Here is a 19,829-nt window from a genome sequence, read left to right as displayed (position 1 = left end):
CTACTGAGATGATCATGTGATTTTTGTCTTTAATTCCACTTATATGATTTATTACATTTATTGATTTATGTATTTTGAACCATCTCTAATATAAATCCAACTGGATTATGGTGGGTGATACTTTTTATATGTGTCTGTATGAATTGTAAGTATTTATTGAGCATTTTCTTATTTACATTCATCAGGAATATTTCCCTGTTTTTGTGTATTTCTTGGGTACATGTGTCTTTCTTGATGAGGATTGTTTTTGAGTTTTTTTGTTTAAATATATATGAGAGAGAGAGAGAAACATTAAGTGTGTAAGAAGGTGAGGAAGATCTCAAAGGAGTTTGGGAATAAAAAACATGATGTAAATTGTTGTATGAAATTTTTTTCAACAAAAAAGAAATAGCTTAGAAATCCCATTGATAAGTTAAATGCAAAATGGGGAAGAAGTACAAACTTTATTTGAAGAAGGTTTTAGCTACATAAATTTTAGTATCAGACATGTTAGACTTAAATAATTAATGTATAGTTGAGTATTTAAATAAATTTCCTATAGATGTATTGAAATTAATAAAATGACATGGATTTGTGCCCATTCATTTGTGGACATTCTCTCATTCTAAATGGAATGACAACAAAGTCATTTAGTTTGATTCAGCAAATAAAATTTCTACAATGGATGTTTATAAAATAAATTAATAAATAACAAATAAACCAACAGTGAATGGTTCTCCATACTCTTATTGATTGCACAGGCTAAGCCAGGGTGCTCTACCCACACACAGCATTGGCTGTGGCCACACACCTTGGCTGGACCCTAGCTGGCAGCTCCGATGACACTAGGACCTCCAAGGTGGCTTCATTAAAGACTGGCATCAGGCCTAGAGTGTCCATCCCTGATTAGGATTAATTCTATCAAGGTATACCATCTTTCCATAGATTTGGGAGTTTCTAGTAGAAGTTTTCAAGCCTCTTCTAGCACCTTCTCATGCCAAAGCACATCACAGAATCACAAGGGATGGGAAAATAAATTGACAGTGAGAGATTTCTTGGAGGCCATGTTTATAGGAAATCTACAAAAATGTAATCCCACTCACAAAAATAAGGCAATAGATACTGACATTTTTTTTTCAAAAACACACAACAATGTAAATGCAGGTATGCATGACTGCAATGACCGCAATCAACATATACCTTCAAAAAATTACTTTAACAGCCTTGGCTCTCCAACCAAAAGACAGAGAGCTGACTGTGAATTGAAACAACACCCATCCTTCTATTATCTACAAGAAAGTCATCTTAGCTTTAAAGACAGGTACCATCTTAGATTAGACTGAGCAGATAAACAAAATTTCTCCAAACAAAGAGGATTAGGAATCAAGTAGGCATTGTTATTCCAATAGCTGATAAAATATAGACTTTAAACAAAAAGAGACAAAGAGCTAGAGGAGTCAAGGACACCACAAGAAGACCTACAAAGTCAACTAACCTGAGCCCATAGGGGCTCAGAGAGACTGAACCACCAATTAAAGAATATGCAGGGGCTGGACCTAGGGCCCCGCACATTTGTGGCAGATGTGCAGCCTGGTCTTCATGTGGGTTCCCTGACAATTGAAGTGTGGGGGAGTAGGCTGTCTCTGATTCTGTTGCCTGCCCTTGGATCCCCTTCCCCTACCTGGACGGCCTTGTTGGACCTCAGTGGGAGAGGATGTGCCTAATTAGCCCTGCTGGGACTGGATGTCCCAGGGTGGGGTGGCACCCAACAGGGACATCACCTTCTCTGAGGAGAAGAAGGTATCATGGGGGAAGGATTTATGGGGGCAGGACTGGGAAGAGAGAAGGGAGGGGTTGCTATTGGAATGTAATGTGAATAAAAACTGAAATTTTTAAAAAAAGAGAGAGACAAAGAAGGTCACTTCACTTTAACCAAGAAGACATTACAATCCTAGGTTTATATGTGCCAAATTCTGATTCACCCAATTTCATAAAAAGTATATTACTGGAATTAAAGATACAGATTAATATTAACCCATTAGTAGTAGTAGTTTAAATACCCCACATCCTACAATAATCAGATCATCTGAACCAAAACAGAGAGAAGCTGTAGAGATGACTTATCGGTTAGTGCTTGTTCTAACAGAGGACTGTATTTGATTCTCAGATCTCACAACCATCCATAACTCCAGCTCCAGGGAATGCAGCACCTCCAAGGACACCTGGCAGGCACATGATGACCAGACAAGCATGCAAGCAAAACACTCATACACATAAAATAAATATTTAAAAATTAAAAATAAACTAAAACATCAGAATTAAATGGCATCATATATCAAATAGACTAATAGATTATCTATAAAATATATGACTCAAATACCACAACACTGTCTCTAAAATAAACCACTTCTGGGACACAACATAAATGCTAACAATTCAGAAAGATTGAAATGAGTCCTTCAATGCAACAAAATTTAACAGCAAACAATCTCTAATAAGTATACAAACATATAGACATTAATCAAGTCATTATTGAATGATAAATAGGTCAAAGATGAAATCGGGAAGGAATTTTAAAATTCCTGGAACACACCAATACTTAGAAACAGAATAAAGACATACATCAAGAAGATTGTCCACCATGAGTTAGGTTTATTCTAGAGGTACAGGGATGGTTTAACATATGTAAATAAGATGTAATAAATCACATAGGTGGACTGAAAGACAAAAACCACATGGTCATCTCAGTAGATACAGAAAAGGCCTTTGACAATAGTTCAGGACTCAAGGGAACATGTCTCCCACATCATAGAAGGTATATAGAACCCACAGCCAGCATCATCCCAAATGTAGAAAAGCTTGAAGCAATGCCACTGAAATCAGGATTTAGGCAGACCTATCCACCCATCCCTTTTTTATATCATACTCAACGTACTAGCTGGAGCAATAAGACAAGAGAAGGAAATTAAAGGGATATAAATAGGGGGAAAGGTCATAAACTACTCTTATTTATAGATGACATGATTATACACAAGAAATCCAAAACTACTTTTAGGAATGGTCAACAATATCAGCTAAATGGCAGCATACAAAGTCAAGTTAAAAAAAGATCTGTACGCTATCAAGTGTTGTGAGAAACAGATCATGGACACACTCCTATTCACACCAGCCTCAGAGAAAATGAAATATCTAAGCATTTACCTAACCCAAGAGGTAAGATATGTCTAAAATATAAACTTTAAATCTTGAAGAAAGAGATAAGGAAGATACTAGAAAGTGGAAAGACATTCCGTGCTCATGGATTAACAGAATTAGTGTTGAGAAGATTACCATTCTACCAAAAGCTATTTATATATTCAACACAATCCCAGGCAAAATCCTCATCTCATTCTTCACATAAATAGAAAAAGTACCCTAAATGGAACCACAGATTTTTCAGATAGCTAAAACAATACTGAGGGGGCAGCAGAGAGCAATACTAGAGGGATTACCATTCCAGACTTCAAAATATAATATAGAGCCGTAGTAGTAAAAGCAATATGGAGCTGGCACAAAAATATATCTGCAGACCAAAGGAACAAAATAGAAAAACCAAACGTGAATACATGTGACCACAGCCATCTGATAGGTGATGAAGATTCCAAGCACTGGAGAAAAGAAAGCACAAATAGTGGTGGAAAAACTGGATGTCCACTGTGGAAGAGTGAAATTAGATTCTTATCTATCACCATGCACAGAAAGGATCGAAGATCTAAATATGTGAAAACTGAAACTGTTTAAAAGTAAACATAGACAATGTCTGACATAAAATGTGTGTAAAGGACTTTCTGAACAGGACTGTTTTATCCAAAAGTTAATAGCAGCAAACTGCCAAGTAGAACCTTGTAAAACTGAATAGATTCTGCACAGCTAAAGAAACAGTCAATGGAGCAAGGAGGAAGTTCTCAGAACAGAAAAGAATCTTTGCCAGCTATGTAACTAGCAGAAGATTAATATCCAGAATATAATTTTTTAGAAGAACCAAAATGAACAAAAATGAACTGTGAAACTTGAGTAGAAGGTTCTCAGAAGAAATGAAAATAGCTAAGAGTTCTGTCTGGCTCTTCAGTTCTACCCCACTGTTCATTGTGTCTTTCCTCATAGACCAATACAACATTCTTTTTATTACTATCGCTCCATAATGCCACTTGAAATCTGGGGCACTGATTACTTCATCAGTGTTTTTATTATCTAAATCTTTTAACCTATCTTTGTGTTAAGGGTACTTTGTGTTTCCATGTGAGGTGGAAGACTGTTTTTTTCTATTTCTGTGAAAACTTTTGGTGGAATTTTTGATGGGGTTACATTGAATGTGTAGATTGCTTTTGGTAGGATGGTCATTTTGACAATATTAGACTTACCAATCCATAAGCATGAAAGACCTTTCCATATTTAAATCTTTTCTCTTCCATGTCTCAAAGATTTTATTATACAAGTCGTTCACTTGCTTGGTTAGCATTATTCCAAGATATTTTTGAGGTTATTTTGAAAAGTATTGTTTTTCTGATCTCTTTATCACACCATTAGTCCCTTTTTTATAGGAAAGTTACTGATTTTTATGGATTAATTTTATATATTTTATATAATATATAGTATAATATATACAATTACATATATAATTATACAATTATAAAAATATAAATGTAATTATAATGTGTCATATATATATATATGCTGTAGAAGTGTCATAATGGAGTTTTTAGGCTCATTTATGTATATAATCAGATCATCTGTAAATTGATATTCTGAGTTCTTCTTTTCCTATTTGTATTTCCTTGATCTCCTTCAGTTGTCTTACTGCTCTAGCTAATATTTCAAGTACTATATTGAATAGATATGGAAGAGTTTCTGTTTTTAGTGAAAATGTTTTCAGTAATATGAGTATGTAGTGCCCTTCCCTATCTTTTCTGAGTGGTTTTGGTTTGGGGTTTATTTTGTCAGCTATTTAAATAGCTGTGCTGCTTGCTTCTCAGGTCCCACTTAGAATACCTTTTTTATCCCTTTACCCTAAGGTGCTGTCTATCCCTGGTGATGAGGCTTGTTTCTTGGATGTAGCAAAAAGTATGCATCTTGCTTTCTAATCCAGTTTTTCTTTTATTTTTTGGAGACTCGAGTTATTAATATTGAGTTATTAATATTTAATATTGAGGGTTATTAATTAGCAGTGTAAATCTTGGGTTCTTCATGGTAGTGGTGTGGGATTTCCTGTCCTCTTTTTATAACTGTTCTGGGATTATTTGTTTCTTGCATCCTCTTGGGTTTAGTTAACCTTCTATTTATACTAAAGGCTTCCTTCTAGTGCCTTCTGTAGATCCAGATTAGTAGTCAGAAATTGTTTAATGTTTTTTGTCATGAAATGGTTTCTTTCTCCATCTATTGTGATTGATAGCTTTGCTAGGTATAGTAATCTGAGCTGGCATCTGTAGTCTCTCACAGTTTATAGAATATCTGTCTAGGCTCCTCTGGCTTTCTGAGTTTTCCCTGAAAGCTTGGGTATTGTTCTAATAGACTTGACTTCATATGTGACATGGTCTTTTTCCCTTGAAGCTTTTAATATCCTCTTAGTTTTATAGTATTTGATTATGTGTCACAGGGAATTTCTTTCCTAGTTCTGTCTCCTTGGTATACTGTATGCCTCTTGTGTCTGATAGATATCCCTTTCTTTACATCGGGAAAATTGTCTTTTATGATTCTGCTAAAAATGTTTCCTGTGCCTTTGACTTGGGTTTCTTCTCATTCCTCTGTATCTATTAATTGTAGGTTTGATCTTTTCAGTGTCCCAGGTTTCCTGCATGTTTTTTGCCTGAATTTTTTTCACATTTTCTGTTAGTGAGCTATCCATTTCTTCTGCCTTGTCTTTAGCACCTAACTTGCCTCTTTTGCATCCCCTAATCTATCGCTGTAACTTACCTCCGAGTTTTGCATCTCCTAATCTATCCCTGTAACTTACCTCCGAGTTTTGCATCCCCTAATCTATCGATGTAATTTACCTCCGGGGTTTGTGTTTGCCTTCCTAAGTTTTTTTCACTTTCCATTTTATTTCAATTTGGCTTTTCTTTAGCATTTCTCTGTTTCAGGTTATTTGAACCTGTTTCTAGTTTGTGTGGCTGATGCTTTAGCACACACCTTTAGTTTCTCTGTCTGGAATACAGACACGGCCTACTACTCACCTTTAATCCCAAACAATTAACTTTACCTTCAAGTTAATTCATAGAAGGAAGCACCAATGTTTGAAAGTGATGTCTAATTGAGTGCCAGACAAAGTAATAAATCAGAGAAAGATTTGACAGAATAGGAAACGCCCAACTCTCCTGGTAAGAGAGAGGAAAGGGAAGCTATTTAAGGGAGAAACAGACAGTACAGAAAGGAGAGTGCAGTACAAGAACACAGCAGAGTTCATGGAGAGCAGTGCAGTAGAGATGAGAGGGAGAACACAGCAGACCAGAGGGAGTGGCAGAGGGAGAGCACAGCAGACCAGAGGGAGTGGCAGGTTGACGAGACAGATTGAAGAGAACAAGCTAGACATCGGTAAAAACAAAATGAGCAAGAGAATGAGAAGGAGCAGAAGATCAGAACAGATTGCTAGTGTTAGTTTGATGTCCAGTAGAGCAATTCAGTAGAGGGAGGGAGGGAGAGAGAGAGAGAGAGAGAGAGAGAGAGAGAGAGAGACCAAGAGACAGAGACAGAGAAAGACAGAGACAGAGAGAAAGAGACAGAGAGAGGAAGACAAAGACAAAGAAAAAGAGACAGAAGGAAAACATACAAACAGAGAGAGAGAAAAAGACAGACATAGAGAGACAGAGAGAGAGAGACAGAGGAAGACTGAGAGAGAGACAGAGAGAGAGGAAGACAGAGACAGACAAAGACTGAGAGACAGAGAGAGAGAGAAAGACAGAGACAGAGAGACAGAGGAAAACAAAGAAAAAGACAGACAGACAGAGAGAGAGACAGAGACAGAGGAAGACAAAGACAGACAGACAGAGGAAGGCAGAGACAGACAGACAGAGAAAGATCAAGAGACAGAGACAGAGAGACAGAGACAGACAGAGAGAGAGAGAGAAAGACAGAGACAGAGAGAAAGACAGACAGAAAGAGGAAGACAGAAAGACAGAGACAGAGAGAGGAAGACAGAGAGAAAGACAGAGACAGACAGACAGACAGACAGAGGCAGAGACAGAGACAGAGAAAGACAGAGACAGACAGACAGACAGACAGAGAGACAGAGGAAGACAGAGGGGGGCTCTAAGGGTCTAAGACTCTCTGAAGGGAGACCTCAGACTCAGTCTGCAAAGGCAAAGAACATTTATTCTGCAAAGGCAAAGAACATTTATTCTGCAGAGACAACCAGCATGTAGGGGTCAGCCATTCTATGTGTCTTAGTCAGGGATTCTATTCCTGCACAAACATCATGACCAAGAAACAAGTTGGGGAGGAAAGGGTTTATTGAGCTTACACTTCCACCTTGCAGTTCATCACTAAAGGAAGTCAGGACTGGAACTCAAGCAAGGTTGAAAGCAGGAGCTAATGCAGAGGCCATGGAGGGATGTTTCTTACTGTCTTGCTTCCCCTGGCTTGCTCAGCCTGCTTTCTTATAGAACCCAAGAACACCAGCCCAAAGGTGGAACCACCCACAAGGGGCCCTCCCCACCTAATCACTAATTGAGAAAATGCCCCACAGCTGGATCTCATGGAGGCTCTTCCCCAACTAAAACTCCTTTCTCTGTGATAACTCCAGCCTGTGTCAAGTTGACACACGAAACTAGCCAGTACAATTGACCCCTTGTCAACTTGACACACAAACACATCACTATTAAGCCTCAACCCTTACTTTCTTATTCATCCCCAAGATCTAAATTACTTTAAAAGTCCCACAGTTTTTACTTATTAAAAGTTCAATCACCTTAAAATGTCCAATATCTTTAAAATTCAAAGTCTTTTAAAAGTTCAAAGTCTTTTAACTGTGGGCTCCACTAAAATACTTTCTTCCTTCAAGAGGGGAAACATATCAGGGCACAGTCACAATCAAAAGCAAAACTCAAACTCCAAATATCCAATGTCTGGGATCCAACTCATGATCTTCTGGGCTCCTCCAAGGGCTTGGGTCACTTCTTCAGCTCTGCCCTTTGTAGCACACAGCTTGTCTTCTAGGCTTCAGCTGCCTGTACTCCACTGCTGCTGCTGTTCTTGGTGGTCATGGCATGGTACTGGCATCTCCAAAACGCTGCTATCTTCCACTGTAATTAGGCTTCACCAATAGCCTCTCATAGGCTCATCAGGGTGACAAGCCTCTGCTCCTATGCATGACCCCTTCATGTCCTGGGCCATCAATTGCAACTGAGGCTGCACCTTCACCAATGGCCTTCCGTGGCCTCTCACTGTGCCAAGAGCCTCAGCTGCTCTTCATGACCCCTTCATGCCTTCAAAACCAGTACCATCTGAGTGACTCTTACACAGTACCAAGTCCAGCCACAGCACAAAATACAACTGTGGCTATCTCTGGAACACACTCTCTGTGCTCTCAGAAAACACTTTCAAGAAGATTTCATCTCAGTGATGCTGGTCTCTTCTTAATCACCGCTAATTTCTTAGCTCCAGCTAACCAGCATCAATAGTCCCAGTAACACAAAGGTTTGCTTTAGCGATTCTGGTATTTTGTTACTTACAGCTGATTCTTCAGCCCCAGCTAACCAAAACCACAGAATCTTCACAATCAAAACATGGCCACTTTAAGAGTCTTTAATCTTCCCTCTGAAGTTCACAAGCCAGGCCTCCATCTTCTGCACTGTTCGTAACATTGTCTTCCAAGCTCCTACAGAACTTTCCACAGCTTTTCTAGCTCAAAGTTCCAAAGTCCTTCCACAATCCTCCCCAAAACATGGTCAGGTTGTCACAGGAATACCCCACTATGCTGGTACCAATTTGTCTTAGTCAGGGTTTCTATTCCTGCACAAACATCATGACCAAGAAACAAGTTGGGGAGGAAAGGGTTTATTGAGCTTACACTTCCACCTTGCAGTTCATCACTAAAGGAAGTCAGGACTGGAACTCAAGCAGGTCAGGAAGCAGGAGCTGATGCAGAGGCCATGGAGGGATGTTTCTTACTGGCTTGCTTCCCCTGGCTTGCTCAGCCTGCTCTCTTATAGAACCCAAGAACACCAGCCCAAAGGTTGTACCACCCACAAGGGGCCCTCCCCACCTAATCACTAATTGAGAAAATGCCCCACAGCTGGATCTCATGGAGGCACTTCCCCAACTGAAGCTCCTTTCTCTGTGATAACTCCAGTCTGTGTCAAGTTGACACACAAAACTAGCCAGTACACTATGAAATGGCTACCCCAGACAAAGGCTCATAGGCCTTCCTGTAGGGAACTAGGGGAACACTTTAGAAGGATTACATAATCTAAATTCCATTGGTGGGTGCTAGGGGCTCCCAGGTGGTCTGCATTCCTATATCATGAACGTTTAACCATAAGATGAGATAGGGCTGCCCAGTATAGACGGCCCATTAGATATTTTCCCATGTTGTGGTTATCCCCAGACTATTCTGGGACGGGGTTTTATGGTCTTGTTTCTGGATGTTATGGGGTCTGTTCCTGGAGCTGGTGCCTTGTGGCCTTTTTACCGCCAAAATCAGGCCTGGCCCTTAAATGGAGACAAATGGGGGTTATGTTGTTCTTTCAAAACCAGATTGAATCAGTCGCCTTAGAGTGGAGTTTGAGTCAGAACAGCTCAGTTGAATCAGCCAGCCAGAGATCAGAAAGAACTAGAAAGTGTGACTTTATTCAACAGCAAGTCCCAGAGGGTAAAATCATTCTGGGCCTAGAATAAGACTGTCCAGGGCCTAGGTGCTTCCAGGACCAGGCCTAGGTTTGCAGACGGATACAATGAACCTCCCAGACAACAATTACATCAGGTGAATAAAAGCTACTTTTACAACTAACTTTCCTACTTAGATGCTATTTTCATGTCTTGAATTATTCTCACAATTTCATTTAACTGCTGTTTGTGTTTTGGGGGTATTAAGGTATTTATTAATATCTTCTGTAATGTCTTTGAATATATAACTGCTATTTTGAAGTCCTCGTCTTGTGTTTCACAGGAATCACTTTTCTCGGGGCCTATTACCACAGGGTTGCTGGCTTCGGGAGGAGACACATCGTCTTGTTTGTTCACATTTGTGTTTTTTTCCTCTGGGATGTAGGCATCTGAGTTATAACATTTGAAATGTTTCTGGTCTCCCCTTTGTCCATTCTTTGGTTACCATTTGCCAGTCTAGGTCTTAGCCAAGTGTGGGCGTGTGTGGCATCCCTGAGTCCCAGCCAAGTCCTCTGGGTGAAGTGTCCCTGGTAGAGAGGTTCTGCCAGCCAATGAGGAGTCAAGTGGATGGGGAGCACAGAAAAGCTGAAAGGGGCAAAAGGAAGGACTAGGGAACTCTGGGTCAGCACCAATCGGCAAAGACCCAAGGGGCTGAGGTGAGCCAATAAGAATCAGTTTTTTTTCCCTATATATTTTTTTATTCGATATATTTTTTATTTACATTTCAAATGATTTCCCCTTTTCTAGCCCCCCACTCCCCAAAAGTCCCATAAGCCCCCTTCTCTTCCCCTGTCCTCCCACCCACCCCTTCCCACTTCCCTGTTCTGGTTTTGCCGAATACTGCTTCACTGAGTCTTTCCAGAACAAGGGGCCACTCCTCCTTTCTTCTTGTACCTCATTTGATGTGTGGATTATGTTTTGGGTATTCCAGTATTCTAGGTTAATATCCACTTATTAGTGAGTTTTAAAACAGGAAAATATCTGAAAAAAAAAAAACCCAACATCTCTGGTTCCCACTGGTATATTTCATCATTCGGTCCAAGCAAACAAGTAAAACCAAGAGAAGAAAGGGGGCATGGACCAGCCTGGTTTGGTTGTGCACACCTGTTAAACCCAGCACTTAAGGAGACTGAGGCAGGAGGATTGCTGCAAGTTCTAGACTACTCAATGAATTCTAGACCAACCTGGGCTATATAGTGTGAGAATGCAGTCTCAACTGCCAAAACAAAAGGCATCAAAAGGAAATGTGTTATTCTTGCCCATCAAGAAAAGTTTGCTTGGCTTCTATTCTCGGTTTCTGAGACTTTTCCCATGGAGTTCCCTGGTACCTTTAGCCCTACCCCTCAGCTATAGGAAAGTAGAAAGGACTGGAATTTGAGTTAGTAAAGCTATTGTGGATAAAGGGATCAAACCTTTATAGCAAGGAAGCACTCAGAGTCTCCATTCTGGACGATGGACTGAAGTCCTGAGAGGAATGCTAATCCAGAGAGAGCTTGGAAACTGGGTTTGTGCCTGGCCCCTCACTCCGCATCTGTGTTTGTGGCTCTTGGGTTGTTGTGTCCTTTATATGTCCAAATATGGTAAATATAAATAAATGAGTTCCCAAGTGCCATAGGTCATTCCAGGAAGCCATGAATCCTGGGGATGGGTGGTGAGAACCCTTAGCTTAAATCCAGTCAGGTAGAAATGCAGATGAGCTGGAGTTTAACACTGACTTCTGAAACAGGGGGCAGTCTCAGGGCTGCCCCCTTAATCTCTGGAGTCAGGATCAACTGTGAGAACTGAATCCTTGAACATCGAGTTGCTGCACATGGTGAATCAAAAAACTGATTGTTGGACTGGAGAGATGATGGCTCAGTGGTTAAGAGCACAAACTGTTCTTCCAGAGGTCCTGAGTTCAATTCCCAGCAACATGGTGGCTCACAACCATCTGTAATAGGATCGGATGCCCTCTTCTGGTGTGTCTGAAAACAGCAACATTGTACTCATATACATAAAGTAAATAAATCATTTTTAAAAAATTGATTGTTGGTCATACAAGCAGAAACTGTGAGATGGGCAACTCACAATTCAGCATGGTATCTGACCACCACGCCCCTTCTGCCAGACTGCTGACAAACAGGGTCACGGATGGGCAGGAAGGAGATGCAGGACAGCGAGGGAAAACCTGCAGGGCCTCACATTTACATATAGAAGGAAGAAGGAACACACTCAGGCAGTGTGGTCCAGTGGTGTGAGGTGCTGGATTACGGTTACAGCCTCTTTAAGGATGTGGGTTTGAATCCCACTGTTAATATACAGTTAAGATATTTTAATGGCAGGATATGGTAGCACAGGCCTCTGTTCCCAGCACTTACAAGGCAAGTGAAACATTGAGAGTTTGATTCCAGCCTGGGTTACAAGGTGAGTTCCAGGACAGCTGGGGCCACATAAAGGAACCCTGTTTCAAAATTATATAGAAACATTATTTTATGTATATTATATGAATTTGATGCATTATATATATATATATTTTTTTTTTTAATGGATGAATTAGTCCTGGAACCTTTAACTCACTAGTGCCTGGTCAGACTCAGGGAGGACCCTCAGGAAGAGCACCTGAGGTGCCTTACATCCATACTCCTGCAGCACCCAGCCCTGAGCAAACTGGATCCCATGTCCCTGTGGCCTCAGGGCCACCCTCTCTTTGGGGCAGTTTATTCCCATGCTTTGGAATTCAGCTCCTTCTGAGAGACACCCACCCCCTCCTAGCCTAGACATCCTTCTCCCAGTTTCAAAGTTACCACTGAAGGGACTATGAAAGGAAGCACACAGAAGGGCAAGGGCACCGCCATACAGAAGGGACAGTTTAGCAGAGTTCTCTAAGGGTTTGCAAACATCAATTTATAGTCCATAAGTAAAAGGACCTCTCTGGGTAGGTTTTGAGTGACATTCTAGAAGTACTTTACTCAAAATACAGATGGTAGAAAAAATAATAATAATCATATTATATTATAGGGTATAGTATATAGTATATAGTATATAGTGTATAGTGTATAGTATAGTATATAGTATATATACTATATACTATATCTGGTGTATATATAGTATATATACACTATATTGTATATTTTATATTATAGATTTATTATATATTATATTTATTATATATTATTATATATTATAATATATTGTATATATTATAGTAATATGGATTATGTACTAGATGGGAAGTTGATTCCCAAATAGTTCCCATCAATTACTGCTGAAATGAATTATTTCACCCATAAATTTATGATTAGGAAGAGTGGTAGTTTAGAGGAGAAAGACCCCCATAAGCGCATATGTGAGTGAACACTTCATCCCCAGTTGGTGGGCCTGTTTGGGAAGAGTTTGGAGATGGGGTTTGTTGAGGAGCGGTGTCACTGGAGATGGGCTCTCTCTCCTCCCCTCCTCCCCTCCTCCCTCCCCTCCCCCATCCTTGTACTATGGCTGGAGATATTAGCTCTGGGCTGTCGCCCTAGTTCTATGCTTGCTGCCGTTATATTTCATGGATTCTAGCCCTCTGGAACCATGAGCCCCAAATTAAATGCTTTCTTTTATAAGATACTTTACCCATGGTATCTTGCCACAGCGATAGAAAAACAACTAAGGCAGGAAATATTACCATAAAAGCGTTTTAGAGTTGTGTCACAGGAAGTGGAATCTAGGGAGCCGAGGGCGCATTGATGATGTAGAAAACCTTGGCAGAGGTAGGATTTTTCATTCCGGATACAATCCTAAACCCAGCGCCTTAGACGGCTTGGACACGACCACACGAGAGTGCTTCCTTGAAGGCCCCTGGGTGTCCTTGCTCCTCCTACCCCATTAGACAAGTGCTGGAGACCAGTGGTCTCTGTTTCTTAATCACCCAGGAAGGGGGAGAGAGACTCGCAATCACCCCACTGACCTGCAAGTCTGTGATCTGCAAAATAAAAGCCCCCCGGCCCCGCATCCCACCACAGCCCACCACACTGCAGAGTTCAAGGCCCATTTAGTCACCGAGAGACCTCATACAGCGGAATTCCCACCAGGTAAAAAGCCAAAGAAGAACAGTTGGCATTATGACCTAGTCTGTATTAGCAAAGTTCTGCACTCCCCAACCCCCGAGTTCCTTTGTGTGTGTTGGGGGGGGGGGGGGGGGGTGGTGAGAGGGTGTCCAGTGAATTTTTACTCCTGGACCAGAAAGATTCGACTCAATAAAAAAAGTCTAAGTCCCTCAGTCAAGGAAGATATAAAACCAAAAGGTTCATTTCTAACAGGAAAAAAGAAGTCAGCAAGTTCCTTCAAGTTCAGCTTCCACAGGGATCTCTGCGTTGTCTTCAAGTGGCCTTCTACAGGAGTGGACTGGCTGAGTAGCATCATATCACCCTGCACCCTTCCTTCTCAGCACTTGGAAGGTGTTATTTCCCAGGAAAATTAGGATAACGACTAAGAAAAAATAAAAAGGATTCCCAGGAAAATCAAAGCAAGTAATCAACTACTTTTGCCCGGTCCGTTCATCTGAAGCTATGTTTTCACTTGTGTGACTCTGAGCTCTCTACCTGGCTGTCCAACTCTCTTCTCTCGGCCCTGTTTTGTTCCTATCAACCGTAATCTCCACAAACAGCAAGTCACTAGACTTTAAAGTTAACCTTCGGGGACCGACCTGGAACAAAAGCGCCGCCTTCTGGTGGTGTTTGCTTTAATGCTGTATCAACAGCTCCTTGTCTCTTAGGAACGTCAATCCAGGAAGTGATTTTTCTCTGTAGTGTTTGCTTTTTTGTTGTTTTTGTTTGCTTGGGTGTGTGTGAAGTAGACTACAAGTAGAAAGATGAATAAAGTATATCAGAGAGCAAGTGAGCATCAAGATCTATTAGCTCAGTGGCCAAGCAATGCTACCAACCTGAACGGACCCCCTTTCTCCGGATCCTAGCCAGTCAGGATCCCCTCGGCTACCTCGAATTGAACAGGAATGGCAAATGATTACAGAATGCAGCTACGAGCATGCTACTGGAGGTTTATAACTAAGTTCTAGCTCCGAGTGTCCGGACAACAAACTAGAATCAACCGCTCGAGTCACACGCCAGAGACGATTTGTGAAGCCCAGAGAGAGGACATTTAATCTAGGGGACCACAGTGGGAAAGCGCTAAACCGGTTCGATGGCTCCACGTCTACCATCAAAGGGCAAGCAGAAACTTGGAGAATATATTCTGTAGTACGTACTATACGTGTGAAAGAGGGTTTGGGGTGTGCATAACTCGGAGCATCTCAGACCGGCGCTCTGCCAACCTCTGCTCTCCTGCAGGGAATGTGTAGACTTTGTTATCACTGCTGCCACTTGAGGGAGCAATGTGACTCCTTTGAATGGTTAGTCGGCTCCGCCGTGTAGCCTCAGAGTCAAGGATGGATCTCTCCTTTAGGGGGATTTATGTCACCATGGTGCGAACTTCTCCGCCAGATTCTCTGGTGCTTGCGATTAATTCTGGTCCCTTGATATAAAATGTCTTAGAATCCTAGCTAAATACGACGCACTGAGAATTCAATGTTCCCTCTCTTTAGAAAAACCGATTTAAAGCATTTTAAACAGTGCTCTTGTGCCGGTGGACCCTAGAAATTTTGACCTCTTCTGCTTTTTACCAATCAATGCATTTAAGGGATTCCTGCCTCAGCCACCAGGAAACTTCCAGCCGCTGGGAAGCACAGCGAGTTCCCACTCGTCTCCTTTACAATTTATCTTTACAACGCGCGGTACCAGCCTAGCCAGCTTCTCAAGAAAATGGTCTGCGAAATTTCCCTCTCTCTGAATCATCCTTCTAGCATGAGTTTTTAAATGTTAAAGCCTGGAGACATGGGGAGGAGAAAGGAAAGTAACGGGAAAAGGGGGAGTCAATGGCCCAACAATTAGGAACACTTGTTGCTTTGTTAGAGGATTGCGTTCCCGGCTCACCGCTACAGGGCAGCTCAGGACCGCCTCTAACTCTGCGGGCGGGCAGGCGGGGCATGTATACACTCAGGCACAAACACTACGAATAAATATAATAAGATTTATTTGTTTATATTTAAATATATGTCTGTTCTGCCTGCGTGCATGTCAGTGTGCCGCGTGGATGTCTGGTGCCCATGAGGAAAGAAGAAAGCGTTGGGTTCTCTGGAAGTGGAGTAACCGCCTGTTAGGAATAGTCCGTGGATTCTCGCAACAGAACCGAAGTCCTCTAGCGAGAGCATTGAACATTCGGGAAAAAAATCTCGGTCTTCACAGGATCAAATAATTAGTAAAAATTTGAAAAACATAAAATTGCATAAGTTGATTGTTTGTCGTTGGATTAGCACAAGTACATTGGATACAAAACTGAAGCGCACTTAGGAAAACGATCATTTTACTGGACAGTGGTCCGACCCAAACAAAAGTTTGAGAGGTCAAAAAAGTTTGAGAGACAAAATATCATATTCCCTGACCGGGAATCGAACCCGGGCCGCGGCGGTGAGAGCGCCGAATCCTAACCACTAGACCACCAGGGAAACTGCTAGCGTTCCTCTTTCAAGAACTATGACCTTCATTCGCCAAATGCCTATCCGGTGTGTCCATTTTAGATTTATTCATTTAACCAACCGCAAATTCCAGCAAACCAAATTCAGAAGATATAAAAGAGTACGATAGGATCGATGCCCCCCTGCTTATATGTAGGAATTGACCCAGAACACATTATAGAAAATATATATTTACACGTTGCTATATTCAATATGAGCAAGATCATTAAGGCACTATTTGAGACAGTGTCTCAGTCCTGAGCGGTAACTCTACGAAGACTAGCCCTGAATGTAAAGAGATCCGCCTGCCTCCGCCTCCCAAATACTAGGTTTAAAGGCGTGCACCACCACTCTCGGCGCTAAGGAAGGAGAGTTTTAAAGAGTAATTTAAATTGTCTCCTCGCTTTTCTCTTTATGATATAGAAAGGTATATGATATTTGAACATCGAAATTCTTAGTTAATCTTAAGAGTGTCTAAGTGACGCTGTAGGCGTGACCGTTTTTCGGTCACGCCCAGCCTGGGCCTACATGATAAAGTCATTAGAACTCAGCGTAGAGTGCTTCTGGGCGGGGCCGAAATAGCTCAGTTGGGAGAGCGTTAGACTGAAGATCTAAAGGTCCCTGGTTCGATCCCGGGTTTCGGCAACCGTGTGCTTTCTTTTCTCCAGGTATTTTTTTGTTTGTTTTGCTTTATTTAATAAAATTATATCTTCCTTTAGTCTTTGAGCTGTTTCGTTTCAAAGTTCCGTTTCTCAGAACTCACCTCTTATTTATTTCCATAAAATCTCAAAAGCTTTAAGTGAAGCCAGCCCAGGTTCTCTTGTCTTATGGCGATAGATCACGACAGACTCAGCTACAGGCTGCCCTTCAATCCAACTGATCATGACCACCAACTTCCAAGTTTCCACATGTTGTGGCTCTTTTTTGGTCCTGTTTAATTTTCGTGGGTTGCAAGCCAATTGACAACTGCCCCTTCAGCAGAGACTCCACTCCCCCCACACGTTTATTCCTGTATTATATGGTGATTCTATTTCATCATTTTATTACTATAACTTTTTAGAAATAGTTGCTTCTCATGGGCTGTATTTTTATTCTTATTTAATTTTTCTACTTTTAAGTAATTTCACATATATTTTTCAAGGATTACAAAAACGTCCGATTTGTTGCCTAACTGCTTCCTGCAACAATACCTTATAAAACACAGTCCAGTGTCACAGTCCTGATACTAACTTTACCTCTTGTCCTTTCACAAATACACAAGAATGCTAAACAATAAAATAATATAAACGAAATAAAAACACAAGAAAACTGCTTAAGCAGAGATGGTTTATAATTCCTTGAAAATACTGGGCTCTGCCGTTAAAGACGAAGGGTCACAACCAAAAAGTCAAAAATAAGACTTGTGCCCGGTTGTGTTGACATGAGCATTCAGGCCGCAGCGGCAGGGAGGATCTTTATGAATTCAAACCCAGCCCAGTCTACACAGCGAATACCAGACCAACCAGGGCTATAAGGTAAGAGTCTGTCTCAAAAACAAAACAGGTAATAATTATAACTCTCTTCTGACTGTCTTGTGGTATTTTACACCTCCTGCGGCCATTTCCACCACTGTCTCTGTGAATCATACGTATTTAGGACTTTTTTGTTTTTTAAGTAATGGCAAACTGAATTCAGCCTAGGGTAAAGTTTATGACGGTATTTTCTTCTGGTTTTTGTTTTGTTAATAAGTGATGATCAAATCAGGGCCCCACCGCAGGACGGACCGGCCCTGGACACTAAGCCGCGCCTCCGCCCAGGTTCTACTCCTACGGAGCCTGGATCACTCGGGTTCCCAGCCTCACTCCGGTGTGGAAACCCAGCTGCACAGTGATGGGGCCTGTGTGGTAGCTGGACGCTCCTTGGCAGATGTTCGCTCCTTGGAGGCGCGGCCGTGTTGGGAGTGTTTCCCTGGGGCTGGGCTCTGGAGTTTCAAACGCTCGACCTGGGCTCATTCCCGTTAGGGATGGAGACGTCTCAGCTGCCTCTCCAGCACCAGACTGTTTGCCTCCTTGTTTCCACCATGACCGTGATTGTAAAGGAGTAAAACCTCTGAGGCAGTCCAATTAAGTGCTTTCTTTTATAGGAGTTACAGTGGCCATAGTAGCTGTCTCTTCACAGCAATAGAACCCTGACCACCACCACCACCCCCCCCAAAAAAAACAAAAAAACAAAAAAACCACCATAAATACTCAGAGTTTTACCTATAGCAAGCAAAAATGACATGGGCAGGGCAGCAGGAGAGACACCTGAGAACAGCGTGACGGGAACGACACGCGGAGACCATCCCTTTGCTAGTGTAAACAGCCAGTCTGAAAAAATAAACAACTCCAAGCTATTTCTTTCCTTTTTCAGCATATGAATTTTTGTCACAATCGTTAAATAGGATATCCCTAAATAAAATGTATGAAGCCATAGCTCAGAATTGAGTTCCTTTCTGCCCTTGGTCCCTCCCAATAGACCAAATCGAAACAGAGTCACTTGTTCTATTAAGCAATCAAACAGAGCTTTGAAACAATCCAGATAAACAAGTGTAAAACACAAGCCAGTATGATAAGGGGAGACCTGCTTTAGTCACAGGGGAAGGAAACGTGAAAAGATTCATCGTTTTTCTTGTTGCTCATTTCATCTTTAGTCATCCTCTTGCACTTACAAAGCCTCCTCCCTTCAAGGCCCCGTACTGGAGCCCCTTTCAGTTTGATGGATTGCATACTGCCAAACTAATAAGAACCACATTTATTCCTTGATAAATCTGAAAAGTGATCCTAACCCTGAAGAAAAATAGAAAGTCTTGCTATCCTAAGTAAGCAAATCACACGCCGTGCAATGGCATAGGCTATGAGGACATCAAACGTGTAAGTAATGCAAAGGGTCACATGGATTTAATCCTGGCATCCACGAGGCAGAGGCAGGTGGATCTCCATGAGTTTGAGACTAGCCTGTCTACAGAGTGAGTTTCAGGACAGCCAAGGATTCTGTCTTCGTTAGGGTTTTACTGCCGAAAACAGACACCGTGACTAAGGTAACTCTTATAAGGACAACATTTCATTGGGGCTGGTTTACAAGCTCAGAGATTCAGTCCAGTATCATCTATATAATCCCGTTGTGTGTCCTTCTGTCTGTTGTTAAAATAGGATAATCAGAGTTTTCCAGTGTTGTCTGGTTGGTGATGCTGGCATTTGCATGATAATCTTTCTCATCTTCATTATCTGAACTCTTGAAAAATATGGTCATCCTATTCATAGAGTTCAAAAATAAACTATCAGCATCTTGGTACAAACTAGCACTGTCTACATTACCTGATACAAACTAGCAGTTAATCTACATTACACGGGTAATCACTCAGGACTACACTGGACTACACACACTAACACTGGGCACTGAAGATCCCTGACTGGGTCACGTGTAACGCTTAGACACTGTAATACTT

The 19,829-nt window shown here is 41.5% G+C and overlaps 2 non-coding genes across 2 annotated transcripts; one reads left to right on the top strand and one right to left on the bottom strand.

Annotated features, from left to right (window-relative positions):
* Nucleotides 1-16,282: 16,282 nt before the first annotated feature.
* On the bottom strand, nucleotides 16,283-16,354 carry Trnae-cuc (transfer RNA glutamic acid (anticodon CUC)). The gene has a single exon. It is a non-coding gene; the product is annotated as a tRNA-Glu (tRNA).
* A 581-nt stretch (nucleotides 16,355-16,935) lies between these two features.
* Nucleotides 16,936-17,008, top strand: Trnaf-gaa (transfer RNA phenylalanine (anticodon GAA)). The gene has a single exon. It is a non-coding gene; the product is annotated as a tRNA-Phe (tRNA).
* Nucleotides 17,009-19,829: the final 2,821 nt, after the last annotated feature.

The sequence above is a fragment of the Apodemus sylvaticus genome, chromosome 14, assembly GCF_947179515.1.
Source record: "Apodemus sylvaticus chromosome 14, mApoSyl1.1, whole genome shotgun sequence".
NCBI lineage: Eukaryota > Metazoa > Chordata > Mammalia > Rodentia > Muridae > Apodemus > Apodemus sylvaticus.
This window is presented reverse-complemented; position numbering and strand designations above follow the sequence as displayed.